Source organism: Entelurus aequoreus, linkage group LG08, assembly GCF_033978785.1.
Source record: "Entelurus aequoreus isolate RoL-2023_Sb linkage group LG08, RoL_Eaeq_v1.1, whole genome shotgun sequence".
Lineage (NCBI taxonomy): Eukaryota > Metazoa > Chordata > Actinopteri > Syngnathiformes > Syngnathidae > Entelurus > Entelurus aequoreus.
The window spans coordinates 51,677,430-51,694,521 of NC_084738.1; positions in this window are offsets into that span (position 1 = coordinate 51,677,430).

The following is a 17,092-nucleotide window of genomic DNA, read 5'->3' on the forward strand; positions in this document are numbered from 1 at the left end:
TCCGATCCTTAACATTTTACATTTATCATAATTAAGCTTAAGGCCAGATTGCTGTGAAAATATGTCCAAAAGATTAAGAAGGTTCCGCAAACAATGAGGAAAAATCTTATCTTTGTGAATCAGCCTTTTCTGACATGAACTTCATCAAGAACAAACACAGAACACGCCTCACTGATGCACATCTGCAAGACTCACTCAGAGTTGCAGTGTCAAGTTACACACCAGAGTACAACACACTAGTTAACAGCATGCAATGCCAGGCTTCCCACTAACTGACAAAGAAACAGATAACAGATTTGGTGTCCAGTTCAAAGTGTGACATGATTTAAAAATTTGAGAGTTTACTTTTGTATTTTACATGAGTTATTATTTTTACAAACATGGTGCAAAGTAATTCATGATTTGTTAAAAAATGTTAGTGGCTAGCTAGTTAAAATGGGATATTGTGATTTCACAAGACTGTCTTAGAAGTGATCATTTGAAAATGTTCAATTTGAAAAATGTGCACTTAGAGAAAATATAAAAATAAAGTGTTGCATATTGATATTTATCTGTTTCTATATATATTTATTGTGAGAAATCATTAAGATGATCAGTGTTTCCACAAAGATAAATATCATTAATTATTAATAATAACAGAGTTAAAGGTAAATTGAGCAAATTGGCTACTTCTGGCAATTTATTTAAGTGTGTATCTAACTGGTAGCCCTCCGCATTAATCAGTACCCAAGAAGTAGCCCTTGGTTTCAAAAAGGTTGGTGACCCCTGCTCTACACCATTGGTTCTCAACCTTTTTTTTAGTGATGTACCCCTTGTGAACATTTTTTTAATTCAAGTACCCCCTAATCAGAGCAAAGCATTTTTGGTTGAAAAAAAGAGATAAAGAAGTAAAATACAGCACTATGTCATCAGTTTCTGATTTATTAAATTGTATAACAGTGCAAATATTGCTCATTTGTAGTGGTCTTTCTTGAACTACTTGGAAAAAAATACATAAAAATAACTAAACTTGTTGAAAAATAAACAAGAGATTCAATTATAAATAAAGATTTCTACACATAGAAGTAATCATCAACTTAAAGTGCCCTCTTTGGGGATTGTAATAGAGATCCATCTGGATTCATGAACTTAATTCTAAACATTTCTTCACAAAAAAATAAATCTTTAACATCAATATTTATGGAACATGTCCACAAAAAATCTAGCTGTCAACACTGAATATTGCATTGTTGCATTTCTTTTCACAGTTCTTTTTGACAGACATTTTAGTGAGAAACCTGAGCTTGTGCTTCACTGAGTTTATGAACTTACATTCATATTTTGTTGAAGTATTATTCAATAAATATATTTATAAAGGATTTTTGAATTGTTGCTATTTTTATAATATTTTTAAAAAATCTCACGTACCCCTTGGCATACCTTCAAGTACCCCCAGGGGTACGCGTACCCCCATTTGAGAACCACTGCTCTACACTACTGTGGCATGCTGGGTAATGAAGTCCTTATGTTACCTGGCTCATAACATCACTATATATCTGCCTTAGGCCATCTAGAAGGCCTTACTGACAACAACTCGTGATCTGATTGGCTATTGCAACTGTCTATCACTGTATGTCCCCGTTCACTTACAGTGCACGGACGCCCGCATTGCTGAATCTGAAGGCTCAGGCAGATTTGGTACAGCATGGCAACATAAGCTAGCTGAATTCTGATTGGATACAAACTCTATAAACTAAAAACAACAGCGCTGGAAGGCGCATAATATGACATGAAGAGAATATGAATACTTTTAGATATTTAGGGAAATTAAATTAAAAATTACTTTTATCTTTAATTATGATCATGATTTCTGGTTATGTTAGGCCAGGAGAGAAGGCCTTGCTGGCTCTGACGGCACACCACTGGTCATTTCCAAGTAACAAAAAACTTGCTAAGTGCCGCATCTTACAAGTTTTTCAGGATAGGACCTTTTATTCAGCTAATTGTTATGCAAAGTTCAAATAAAAAAGTACAGAAGGAAAAAAAACTATTATGCACAATAAACCTACTCCAAAAGCACCACCGGCAAAAGGTGACAATGATGACAATTGAGTGTAACAACCACCCCTTTTTCCAGAAACTTGCGATAATATGTGAAAAGGAGGGCAGATTTAGAGATAAGTACATTTTAGACCCAAGATACTGGACACGTGTGCCCTGCCCCTGGCATCCAAAACAGCCTTAGCTGTTAACGCAGTACGGCCATTTGGCCTTTAACCAAGGAGGAGGAAGAACTGGCGGTGGATTCAGATCACAGAAAGATACCAGCTTCAGACAGGAGACATGAAAAACAGAATGGGTCTTAAGAATGTGGTGAGTTGGTGCTGCACAGCCTCAGGGTTAGCCATCCGGTTCACCTTAAAAGATCGAACAAATCTGGAGGCCAGGCTCTTAGATTCCACCACCAGGGGGAATATCCCGGGACGACACCCACACCGCCATGTATAGAGAGAGTGTGGGCAATTCGGTTTCAGAGTTGTTCCCAAACATGGCGTACTGTAGTCACATGAGGGGATTTTGACCAATCATTTAGGAGATCATCTGGCCATACTCTCTGATTGGTCAAAAGCACTTCACGTGACTATAGGGCGCCATGTTTGGGGCCAACTCTGAAACCGAGTTTTCCCTACTCTCTCTCTACATGACTCTGGACAACCAAATTCGCCTATGGAAGAGCAGATGAGGGTGTTGTGGGCATACTCTAACCAATGAGGTTGACGGACCTCAAGGTAGGGTGCCGTAGACTAATACTCTGTAAGGTTGCCTTCAGATCCTAATTAGTGACCTGAAGAGAGGCTACAGCAGACCTGGGCATTCTGCGGCCCACGGGCCACATCCGGCCCTTTGTACGTCCCTGTCCGGCCCGCGTGAGGCCAATTATAAATTACAAAATACATTTTAAAAAGTATCTATCTCGAGTGTGCAATACAACGGTGCTGCTTTTGTTTTGAAAAGCGTTATTTGTATTACTTCTGTGTGGACGTATGCTTGTGTGCGCAGCGGCAATCACAAATTACAAAATAAATTTAAAAAAACATCTATGTCGTGCGTGCAATACAACTGGGCTGCTTTTATTTTGAAAAGTGTTATTTATGGGCGTATGTCCGTGTACCTGTGAGTGAAAATGCACAGCAACAAATGATGCACGGTTATCCCCGAGACGCTAAAAAGAGAAAAGTTGATGACGAATGGCGTGTTTTCAACAAGACATGGACTGCCAGGTATTTCTTTACAGAAATTAAAGGTAAAGCCGTGTGCTTAATTTGTGGTGCACATGTCTGTGTTTAAAGAATATAGTGTAACGACCTGCTGAAGTTGATGTTGTGTTCTTGAGTTGCGGAAATGAGGAGTGAGGATAGACGTGCGTGTGGAAGGAACGAGATAAGTTGAGCTGTGTTAGTATAGGTTGCTCAATAAAAGTTTAAAAAGAGCGTAGACTTGGTGTGCACTTCTTTTGGACGTTACAATTGGTGTCAGAAGTAAAACTTTGCGCATACTGCCGCTGCTTGTGTGCACATACTGTGCTGCTTGTGTGCTCAGCCTGCAACGTCATCGGGAGGTACGTGCCATGATGTTTTCTGGCGACTTTGTCAAGATGGAACGGGAGGGAAAGGACATTGAGTGGGGACTTAAGGTGCCGGCAGCACTGCAGATGTCTGTGAATCCCGGACATGAGGAGCTTGCCGCAAAGAAAGAGAGAGAGAGGCAGCGTCTACAGGTGCAGCGCACGCTGCTTGGCATGGGGGAATTCCGCCCTCAATGAAGACTCCCAGGTTTGATGGCAAGGCGAACTGGGAGGCATTTCATCCCACTTCTGACACCAATTGTAGCGTCCAGAAGAAGTGCACACCAAGTCTGATGCTCTTTTTAAACTTTTATTGAGCAACCTATACTAACACAGCTCAACTTATCTCGTTCTTTCCACACGCACGTCTATCCTCACTCCTCATTTCCGCAACAGCAACGCTTCCTCCTTCTTCGCCAATCACCTTACAGGCGTGCTACGTTCCCAACAAAGAGGATGCAGGATAAAGTGACAGAAATTGAAATTTTTTCATTGTATTATACATCAGGAAGTGTTGTGTAAGAAAGTGTTAAAAATAAAACCATCAAAAGCCAACTTCTTTTGTATAAAGATAAGAGGTTAAATGAAAATATTATTATTATTATTATATATCTTACGGTATATCAAAAATAATTTGAGCAAAGTTTAATTGAAATATTGTCGGTGTGGCCCTCCAGCAGTGCTCGGGTTGCTCATGCGGCCCCCGGTAAAAATTGATTGCCCACCCCTGGGCTACAGACTCTGTGGGACTTGAAAAAGCCTGGCAGAGAACTACAACTCGTCTAAAACCTGTCAAGGGCGTTCCAAGAAGGCTCTGGATCACAGCACGGCAGTCTTCAAAGAGGGGGGAAACTTGCATTGAGGAATGAAGTGCACTTACTTGGAGAATCTATCTCTAAAGATAACAGAAAAGGCCACTTAAAGTAGGTAGTCCAGAGAGAAATCCATGGGGTTGTGTGGCCATGGCTGCAGATAGAGCCTGGACACCAGAAACGCTGAGAAAGGAGGAACTCTGTCCGTCTTGCTCACGGGTGACAAATATGGAGCTGTGGGACCACGAAAGGAAATCCGAGTGAAACAATACACGCCAATGCGGAGTGACATTCCAGTGAAGACTCCCCCAAGATCCTGGACTATGGGAAAACGGGCCCAGGTCAAAACCATAAAAATTTACATAATTACATTTATTTTGAGAATATTCCAGTAACCTGTGAAAGTACAGATGACTATGGAAAAACGTGAACATTAAAAGTGGACATATGTCATAAAGTGAGCAAATTATTTTTAGAATTTACAAAAATAATTAATGATGATGTGTGCCAAAATAACTGTTATAAGTAAATGATGAATGTGGCAATTGTAGAAAAATGATGAGGATATAAATGTAATAACTGGAATGACTTAAAAATATTGGTTTTATGCAAATCTGTATAATGGTTGAATAAAACAGAAACTATGTGCTGGAGAACAAGAGCTGTCCTAATTTTTTGTCTGCCTGTATTTTGACTCCGATAATATAAATCTGCTTTAGGATGACCACGCCTGGGACCCGTAACAAGTACATTCAAGTGTGCACTGACCCATTCATTTCACAATAGGTCGCTTGTAGAATGAAAACATTTCTTGGAATGGCAATGGTGAGATGCCTGAACGGGTTCTGGGATTGATGACCAGCGTATAAAATGTGAAACCCAGTTCAATGTTTAAGGCACGACACATAACAGTAGAAGCTAACTAACTTACCGCTTTGGCTAGTTTGCACATGCGGTACTAAGTTCTGGATGATCCTGGCAGCACTGCTGCCTCCTCACCAGTGTTGGGACTAACGCGTTACAAAGTAACTGTTATTGTAACACCGTTAGTTTTGGCGGTAACTAGTAGTCTAACGAGTTATTTTTTATATTCAGTAACTCAGTTACCGTTACTACATGATGCGTTACTGTGTTATTTTACGTTATTTTTTATGTAGTATCGGCTAGAAACAGAAGATCTGAGTGTGTTTTATTGGAGCGGTGCAGTGTCGTCCTTCTGAATCTCTTATGTCACAAGGAAGAGGCGCGCATGTGTGTGTCTGGGTGTGGTAGTGGGGAGGGAGGGGAGGGGGCGTGTCTGATCATGGCTGCAGTCGAGTTTCTTAAGATGGAGATATTCTCACTACTTTTCTTTTCTCGAGCACAAAGAAAAGAACATTTTAGTTAAATGTAACTTGTGTCTTGGATCAAAGATCCCATCTACTGCCCAAAACAGCAATTCAAATCTGCTGAAACAGCTACAAAAGCAACATGCTTCCACGAAGCTAGTAAAGAGAGACACTTCACCTAAGGATTTTAACGGAGGGACTGCTAGCCAGGACAACATTGATCGAGCCATTGCAGCGTATGTGGTAGAAGGCATGCAGGCTATTTCTACAGTGGAGCCACCCGATTTCAGGCAGCTAATTAGCATGATACCGGCGTCAAACAGCCAAACTCTGCCTCTGCTCATCATTCAGCACTGAAGGTACACACTCTGTCAATTCTCTTATATACATTTTTCATTCTAGACTTCTAGAGTGTTTGATTATCACATCACTCTAAATGTATAGACTATAAAGTTCACAAACAAAGAGAGATGTTAGTGGGCCAGGCCAATCTTTCCTTTTCTCTAAACTAAAACTGGGGAAATGCGTAGAGTGTTCTGACATGATTTTATTTCAGAATTCTTTGAGAGAAAAAAAAGCCTGGTTAGGCTTTGTGTATGTACTTCCTTGGTTTACAGTTATGTTGTTATTATGCTGTTTGTTACTTATGTATGTTATGTTGCAGCTATTTAAAATAGTTTTGTCAATTTGTTCTGGCCTGAAACAAATTGGCCTTATGAAACATATCTTTGTCTTTGTGTGTTAGCAAAGTTCAGTGATGCAAATGCATGTCAAGTTGATCAACAAATTGTATTATTCTCCAGTGAAATAACAGTACTGAAATGAAGGCTAAAAGGGCATTAATGGGAGCCTTAAAAAAAAGAAAAGAAAAAAATAAGTAACTAAATAGTTATTTTTCACAGTAACTTTTTGGTGTAAGTAACTGAGTTACTTTTGAAAGAAAGTAACTGTAACTAGTTACTGGTTTTCAGTAACTAACCCAACACTGCTCCTCACTGACAGTATTTGTGTCATTTTCTGCACTGCTGGCTATATATATATATATATATATATATATATATATATATATATATATATATATATATATATATATATATATATATATATATATATATATTTACACATATATATATATTTATATATACATATATATATATTTACATATACATTTATATATATATATATATATATATACACAGAATATATGTAAATATATATACATATATATGTATATATTTATTTACACATATATATACACATATATATATATATGTATATATATATATATATATACAGAATATATGTAAATATATATACATATATATATATATTTATTTACACATATTTATTTACATATATATGTAAATAAATGGGTTGTACTTGTATAGCGCTTTTCTACCTTCAAGGTACTCAAAGCGCTTTGACAGTATTTCCACATTCACCCATTCACACACACATTCACACACTGATGGCGGGAGCTGCCATGCAAGGCGCTAACCAGCACCCATCAGGAGCAAGGGTGAAGTGTCTTGCCCAAGGACACAACGAACGTGACTAGGATGGTAGAAGGTGGGGATTGAACCTCAGTAACCAGCAACCCTCCGATTGCTGGCACGGCCACTCTACCAACTTCGAAAGGAACAGTTTTTTATCAGGGTATGGCATGAATTCAATTGCACTTTTCTGATAAGGTTTTGGTCAGGTACGTGGCAGAGGGGGTTGTTAATCAGTTTCAGCTGCATTGGTGTTTATGGAATTAACAACAGGTGCACTAGAGGGGCAACAACGAGATGGCCCCCAAAACAGGACTGGTTTTGCAGGTGGAGGCCATTTCAAGTTCCTCCCTCTTGATCTTTTTTAACTGTTTTTCCACAAGTGTTGGCTTTAGCTAGAGTCATTATCACGACTGGGAGCATGAGGCGATTTCTTAACCCTCCTGAAGTTGCGCAGATTGTCCTACTCCTCCAGGATGGCACATCCATGCGTGCTGTTGCAAGAAGATTTGATGTGTCTCCCAGTACAATCTCCAGAGCATGGAGGAGATTCCAGGAGACAGGCAGTTACTCTAGGAGAGCTGGACAGGGCCGTAGACGGTCCTCATCCCATCAGCAGGACCGATATCTGCTGCTTTGTGCAAGGAGGAACAGGTTGAGCACTGCCCGAGCCCTACAGAATGACCTCCAGCAGGCTACTGGTGTGAATGTCTCTGCCCAAACAGTCAGAAACAGACTTCACGAGGGTGGCCTCAGGGCACGACGTCCTGTAGTGTGCCCTGTGCTCACTGCTCAGAACCGTGGAGCTCGATTGGCATTTGCCATAGAACACCAGAATTGGCAAGTCCGCCACTGGCGCCCTGTGCTTTTCACAGATGAGAGCAGGTTTACCCTGAGCACCTGTGATAGACGTGAAAGGGTCTGGAGAAGCCAAGGAGAGCGCTATGCTGCCTGCAACATCATTCAGCATGAGCCGTTCGGTGGTGGGTCAGTGATGGTCTGGGGAGGCATTTCCATGGAGGGGCGAACAGACCTCTACAGGCTAGAGAACGGCAGTCTGACTGCCATTAGGTATCGGGATGAAATCCTTGCACCCATGGTCAGACCCTACGCTGGTGCAGTAGGTCCTGGGTTCCTCCTGGTCCACGACAATGCCCGGCCTCATGTGGCAAGAGTATGCAGACAGTATCTGGAAGATGAAGGAATTGACACAATTGAGTGGCCCTCACGATCACCTGATCTAAACCCGATAGAACACCTCTGGGACATAATGTTTCGGTCCATCAGACGCTGCCAGGTTGCTCCTCAGACTTTACAGGAGCTCACTGATGCCCTTAGACAGATCTGGGAGGACATCCCTCAAGACACCATCCATCGTCTCATTAGGAGCATGCCGCGATGTTGTCAAGCATGCGTACAAGCACGTGGGGGCCACACAAGATATTGAAAATAATTTTGAGTTGCAGAAATTGAATTTAGGCAAAATGGCCGAGCCTACCACATAATTTTTTCACTTTGATTTTTGGGGTGTCTATATACTGAGCCCTCTGTAGGTTGAAAACTTTTATTTCCATCAAAAGATGTGGCATCCTTTTGTTCCTGAGACATTAAACTGTCCATATCAGTATTGATATCCGACATTTTTTTTTCACCATTGAAATCGGATGTGTTTTCAAAGTGTTCCTTTAATTTTTTTGAGCAGTGTATATATATATATATATATATATATATATATATATATATATATATATATATATATATATATATATATGTGTGTATATATTTACATTTATACTGTATATGTATATATATATATGTGTAAATATATATATATACATGTATATATATATTTACATATACCGGTGTATATATATATATATATGTATATGTAAATATATATATATATGTGTAATATATATATATATATATATATATATATATATATATATATATATATATATATATATATATGTATATATATATATATATGTGTAAATATATATATATATATATATATATATATATATATATATATATATATATATATATATATATATATATATATATATATATATATATATATATATATATATATATATATATATATATATATATATATATATATATATGATAACACATGAAAACAAGAGGGAAACATCAGGAACACAAAAGGATGACACAAGAGCACAGAGCTCCTGCCAACAGCAGCCTACAGCGGTGCCATAATGATCAAATGAAACAGAATGCACCTCAGTTAACTTTTGAGCTTCATGGCAAAGGCCGTGAATACTTATGTACATGTGATTTCTTAGATTTTTATTTTGTTGAAAATTGCAAAAAATTCTAAAAAAAACCAAACAATTTAAACTTTTTCACATTGTCAACATGAGATATTGTGTGGAGAATTTTTGAGGACAAAATGGAAATTATTATATTTTGAAATGAGGCTGTAACATAAAATGTGAAAAAAGTGACACACTGTGAATACTTTCCAGATTAATTATATTTTGTTGCATTGTTGTTGAATAATATGGTGAGGTTTGCCCACAAATTTCAGAGACTTAACACTTGTGACATAATGGCACTGCTCCCTCGGACCATGGAAAATTAAACTCAGAGCCAAGATCAGTTCTACTCCAACTCTGAATTAAATTTGCTACCGCACATAAGTTTGCTACAGTGGAAAAGGGTAATTGGAGGGAGGATGACTCTTAATTATCTCCGTCTGCTGGTGTCCCCCATCTTGACTGATGTGTCTACCACGGTCTGCAGCCTTTGAAGAAACCGGCCCATATGACGAGAAGGCACATGCCGACAGGTCACACTCGACACTTCCAGGGTTTGTCACATGCTCACATTTTGACCCGAAGGCAGTGGTTCTCAAACTTTTTCCACTAATTTCCACCTTAGAAAACACTTGACCAATATTAAAATACAGTAATTAATTGATTCTTTGGCGTACCACTAGATGGAGCTTGCGTACCCCAGCTTGAGAATCACTGCCCTAGAAAAAAAAGAGAACAAAAGTGACATTATAGACGTTGCTTTTTTCATACATTTTCGGTAGAGAAAAGAGAGGCAATCCACTGGCAGAGTTTAGCCATGTTTTCTCACTTCAGGGTAAAATCTCACACCCGTGACCCAAACGTGACTATAGCCGTTGGGGCCTGCAGCCAACCAAGGATCGACATATGCAGCCAAAGAAAGTCACACCTGATGGTGATCCTCAACTACCCTTCCCCACATTTCCTGGTTATGCCAGGTGTTCTCCCCTTTAACCTGAAGTCCATCCATCCATTTTCTACCGCATGTCCCGTTCGGGGTCGTGGGGGGTGACCTGAATACTAACCAAGTATTAGCGCCAACATCAAGGACCTACCTTTAGCGGCACAATAATCAGAGAGAGGCGACTTCCTTATGCTGCTGTATTGACATCATCAGCTGCTGAGCTGCTTTCTCGCCTCTGAGCTTGTGAAAGTTAATAATAGATTATAAATCATGCCTCTCACCTGGATAGTAAAATTACGTGGACCTAAACCGAGAAGTTGGTACACATTAACAGCCAACTTAGACGCGGGAACATCGAAAAAGACCCTGCAAGACGCTTTGTTCCACCCCGCTTTTTTCTTTGCGGGAATCTATGAACATCCTAACAGTTGGCATCCCAGCGAAAGCTGACATTGTACAGTAAGTGATGTTTTATTATGTTTGTTTGCTCTCATGACATCTGCCGTGAGTAGTAATCAATGATCTTGTTAAAAGAAAAAGGCTAGTGTTGTGATGCGTTTGTGAAATTAGTAAGCCACCGTACGCTTAAAATGATCAAAATACATAAATATTACATGTTATCATGAATGTATTTGTTACTAAATTACATGTATATTTACAGCATATTTATTTATATGTTTGAATTATTTTTAAGGGCTTTATTGGCAGAATAGAGCGACTATCATAGGCTACATAGTAAGCAGACTTTTGATCGAGTTTATTTAATATTTAGAATGCATTAAACAAGAAAACATGTGTTTTTGTCTTACAAAAGGATTAAGAATGATAGGCTAAATAAAAAATAAAAAGTGCATTTCCTCTATTTTGGGAATTTTGCCAATCATTCATAATCCTTTTGTAAAACAAGCACACATGTTTTTCTTTTATTTATGCATTCTAAATAGTAAATAAATTCTAGCTATAGGTATCTTATCTTCTTGTAGCTAATAGGGATTCAATCTATTCAGCCTATAGAGCGCTCTAAACAATGTTTTATACACATGCTGTAAGTGTATATATTGAGTCATGGCGTGCCACCAGCTTGTCTTTAATCCTTGGGTCCAGACTGGCACGGATGTAAAGCACATTTTTCTGCCTTTACGAAAAGACGATTTTCCAGTAGACGGTGGACATGTTTAAGGTGAGTTTCTAAAGAAGGAGAATGCCGTCAAGTTAAACGGAAACAAAGTGGCCTACCATATCACGCAGCACATCATTTATCAAAACCGCAGGCCCGTTAGTGAGGCCAAAAGGCATAACCAGGTATTTTAAATGACCTAACAGGGTCTTGAAAGCAGTTTTTCACTTGTCTCTCTCTTTGATGCGGTCCAAGTGATATGCATTGCGTAAATCCAGTTTGGAAAATATAGCGGCACTGTAAAGAGGTGTAAAGACAGAGTCTAATAACGGAAGAGGATATTTCTTCTTTACCGTTATCTTATTGAGCTCGCGATAACCAATCCATGAAAGGAGGGAGCTGTTATCTAGTCGGGAACTAGACAGAGGAGAACCTGGAAGTAGATCTGTGGCACAATCATAGGGGTAGTGTGGTGGTAGAGACATAGCACGGTCTTTGCAAAATACCTCGTAAATAGCAGGGAGTCGGATTAAATCAATAGAGTCTGAGGGCCAAGGAACCGATCCTGGGAGAGGAGTGGGGGGGCAGAAAGAAGGCAGACAAGAAATACTGCAGTTGCTAATTTTACAGGTAGCCCAGTCGACTGTGGGATGTGACGATGAAGCCAGGTAAAATCAAGAACAATCTGTGCAGAGCGTGAAGGCATAACTAAAAGGCTAATGGCTTTAGTGTGGTTACCGGACAGGGAAAGGCAGAGTATCTCGGTCTGATGTGGCACGGTAGCCAAGGGACACCCGTCAAGTGAGTGCACTACTACAAGCTTGGTTAGAACAATAATAATTTGTTTTTCTTTAGCAAAACTCTCATCAACAAAACAGCCATCTGCTTGTTTTGTGATAACACCTTGGAAGATGATCCAGGCCAAAACAGAGTACCTTGAATCTAAAGTCTTGCAGGAGGAGGGTCCCCCCCCCCCAAACTTTCAATGTTGGCAACTTCAAAGCCATATTTTTATTATACAACAATTAAACCAATAATGCAGAAATCATTCTACCCAGTAATATCTTTTCATCATCATGATTTTTAATTTTTTTAATACAGAAAGAGATTTACATTATCACTGTAACTGTTGCTGAGAGAGTGTGCATGCTTTAAATATGTGTCATAAATAAATAAATATTAATAAAAAAAAAACAAAACCAGTGAAGTTGGCACGTTGTGTAAATCGTAAGTGAAAACAGAATACAATGATTTTCAAATCCTTTTCAACCTGTATTCAATTGAATGGACTGATACTTAAGATACTTAACGTTAGAACTGGAAAACTTTATTTTTTGCAAATATTGTCACATTTGGAATTTGATGCCTGCCACATGTTTCCGAAAAGCTGGCACAAGGGGCAAAAACGACTGAGAAAGTTGAGGAATGCTCATCAAACACTTATTTGGAACATCCCACAGGTGAACAGGCTAATTGGGAACAGGTGGGTGCCATGATTGGGTATAAAAATCAGCTTCTATTAAATGCTCAGTCATTCACAAACAAGGATAGGGCGAGGGTAACCACATTCTGAACTAATGCATGAGCAAATTGTTTAAGAACAACATTTCTCAACCAGGTCTTGCAAGGAATTTAGGGATTTCACCATCTTCGGTCCGTAATATCATCAAAAGGTTCAGAGAATCTGGAGAAATCACTGCACGTAAGCAGCAAGCCTGAAAACCAACATTGATTGTCCGTGACCTTCGATCCCTCAGGCACTACTGCATCAAAAAGCGACATCAGAGTGTAAAGGATATCACCACATACACTACCGTTCAAAAGTTTGGGGTCACCCAAACAATTTTGTGGAATAGCCTTCATTTCTAAGAACAAGAATAGACTGTCGAGTTTCAGATGAAAGTTCTCTTTTTCTGGCCATTTTGAGCATTTAATTGACCCCACAAATGTGATGCTCCAGAAACTCAATCTGCTCAAAGGAAGGTCAGTTTTGTAGCTTCTGTAACGAGCTAAACTGTTTTCAGATGTGTGAACATGATTGCACAAGGGTTTTCTAATCATCAATTAGCCTTCTGAGCCAATGAGCAGACACATTGTACCATTAGAACACTGGAGTGATAGTTGCTGGAAATGGGCCTCTATACACCTATGTAGATATTGCACCAAAAACCAGACATTGCAGCTGGAATAGTCATTCACCACATTAGCAATGTATAGAGTGTATTTCTTTAAAGTTAAGACAAGTTTAAAGTTATCTTCATTGAAAAGTACAGTGCTTTCCCTTCAAAAATAAGGACATTTCAATGTGACCCCAAACTTTTGAACGGTAGTGTAGGCTCAGGAACACTTCAAAAAACCACTGTCAGTAACTACAGTTTGTCGCTACATCCGTAAGTGCAAGTTAGAACTCTGCTATGCAAAGCCAAAACCATCAACAACACCCAGAAACGCCGCCGGCTTCGCTGGGCCCGAGCTCATCTAAGATGGACTGATGTAATGTGGAAAAGTTTTCTGTGGTCTGACGAGTCTACATTTCAAATTGTTTTTGGAAACTGTGCACGTCGTGTCCTCCGGACCAAAGAGGAAAAGAACCATCCAGATTGTTATTGGCGCAAAGTTCAAAAGCCTGCATCTGTGATGATATGGGGTAATTAGTGCCCAAGGCATGGGTAACTTCCCCATGTGTGAAGGCACCATTAATTCTGAAAGGTACATACAGTTTTGGAGCAACATATGTTGCCATCCAAGCTACGTTATCATGGACGCCCCTACTTATTTCAGCAAGACAATGCCAAGCCACGTGTTACAACAGCGTGGCTTCATAGTAAGAGTGCGGGTACTAGACTGGCCTGCCTGTAGTCCAGACCTGCCTCCCATTGAAAATATGTGGCACAATATGAAACTTAAAATACTGGATAATAATAAATAACGGAGGCTGTTGAACAACTTAAGCTGTACGTCAAGCAAGAATGGGAAAAAATTCCACCTTCAAAAACTGGTCTCCTCAATTCCCAAACATTTACTGAGTGTTGTTAAAAGGAAAGGCCATGTAACACAGTGGTAAAAATGCCCCTGTGCCCACTTTTTTGCAATGTGTTGCTGCCATAAAATTTATATATATATTATATATATATATATATATATATATATATATATATATATATATATATATATATATATATATATATATATATATTAGATATATTATATATATATATATATATATATATATATATATATATATATATATATATATATATATATATATATATATATATATATATATATATATATATAGTGCACTTTCCGCGCGCGCGATGATGTCACGTTATCGATGAGAAAATGCATTTTTAGACAATATGATTTGCCTGAGCGGCTAGGAGACACTGTGAGTAGCAAGCGGTACAAAGTGGATAAGAAAAGACAGAAAAAAAAAAGAAAAAATAAGAATGATTTATTTATTTTTTTTATACTTGGGACTTCCCGCAGGCCTGATTTTGGACGCTGGCGGGCCGGATTCGGCCCGTGGGCCGTAGTTTGGGGACCCCTGGTGTAAAGGGTATTTAAGGACAGTGGTCCAAGAAGACATTTTGATTGATTGATTGAGACTTTTATTAGTAGGTTGCACAGTGAAGTACATATTCCGTACAATTGACCACTAAATGGTAACACCCAAATAAGTTTTTCAACTTGTTTAAGTCGGGGTCCACTTAAATTGATTCATGATACAGATGTATACTATCAGATATATACTATCATCATAATACAGTCATCACACAAGATAATCACATTTAATTATTTACATTATTTACAATCCGGGGTGTGGAGGGGGTTTGGTTGTTATCATCAGTCATCAACAATTGAGAACAGAGAAATGGATATTGGAACAGTGTAGGTCTGACTTGGTAGGATATGTACAGCAAGTAGTGGACATAGAGAGAGAGAGAGAGAGAGAGAGAGAGAGAGAGAGAGAGAGAGAGAGAGAGAGAGAGAGAGAGAGAGAGAGAGAGAGAGAGAGAGAGAGAGAGAGAGAGAGAGAGAGAGAGAGAGAGAGAGAGAGAGAGAGAGAGAGATCAGGAGGCATAAGAAAAAGTATCTGCATTTGATTGTTTACATTTGATTAGTTAGTTTAGGGTTGTAGCTGCCTGTAGGTGTACTTTTATTGCGGTTTTGAAGGAGGATAGAGATGCCCTTTCTTTTATACCTGTTGGGAGCGCATTCCACATTGATGTGGCATAGAAAGAGAATGAGTTAAGACCTTCGTTAGATCGGAATCTGGGTTTAACGTGGTTAGTGGAGCTCCCCCTGGTGTTGTGGTTATGGCGGTCATTTACGTTAAGGAAGTAGTTTGACATGTACTTCGGTATCAGGGAGGTGTAGCGGATTTTATAGACTAGGCTCAGTGCAAGTTGTTTTACTCTGTCCTCCACCCTGAGCCAGCCCACTTTGGAGAAGTGGGTAGGAGTGAGGTGGGATCTGGGGTGGAGATCTAGAAGTAATCTCACTAGCTTGTTCTGGGATGTTTGGAGTTTAGATTTGAGCGTTTTGGAGGTGCTAGGGTACCAGGAGGTGCATGCCTAATCGAAAAAGGGTTGAACGAGAGTTCCCGCCAGAATCCTCATGGTGCTTTTGTTGACCAGAGAGGAGATTCTATAGAGAAATCTTGTTCGTTGGTTGACCTTTTTGATTACCTTGGTTGCCATTTTATCACAGGAAAGATTAGCCTCTAGAATGGAACCTAGGTAGGTGACCTCATCTTTCCTGGTGATAACAATGTCACCCACTTTTATAGTGAAGTCATTGACTTTCTTAAGGTTGATGTGGGACCCAAACAGGATGGATTCCGTTTTACCCAAGTGTATGGATAGCTTGTTGTCAGCGAGCCAGGTGCAAGTTCTAGAGTTCAGCACTGAGGATTTTCTCCACCTGTGACTTGTCCCTGTCTGATACCAGCAAGGCCGAGTCATCCGCAAACAAGAACAATTCACAGTCGCATGCCGATGACAAGTCGTTTATGTATATTAGGAACAGTAAAGGCCCTAATATACTGCCTTGAGGAGAGTAATCAGGCCCATACTCCTTCTCCTGAAAGCTGCAGTTCCAGTCTGAGGCTCGCTAAAACAAATAAAGCTTTTTGTTTGATGATTCCTCGTTGGCGTCTTCTTGGCTGATCACCCATCACACAGTTACTCTGTCCTAGCAGAGTGACACACCAACAACGTACAACACAGCAAAGTAGAAAGCCGTCAACGTTGCTCGGAGAGTGAACACAGGCGACAACAAGTAACCTAACTAGATGATGCTAACTAGCGAGCTTGTTTCAGCACTCCTGATTGTTCGTCTCCCTGTCTACAGCACACTGTGTTCCTGTTAATAATATATACATTGTGGGATCTGAGCCGAGGATGTCGTGGCTTCTGCAGCCCTTTGAGACACTTGTGATTGAGGGCTATATAAATAACTTTTGATTTATTGATCAAATAACTAAAGTATCGATATTAGAGTATAAA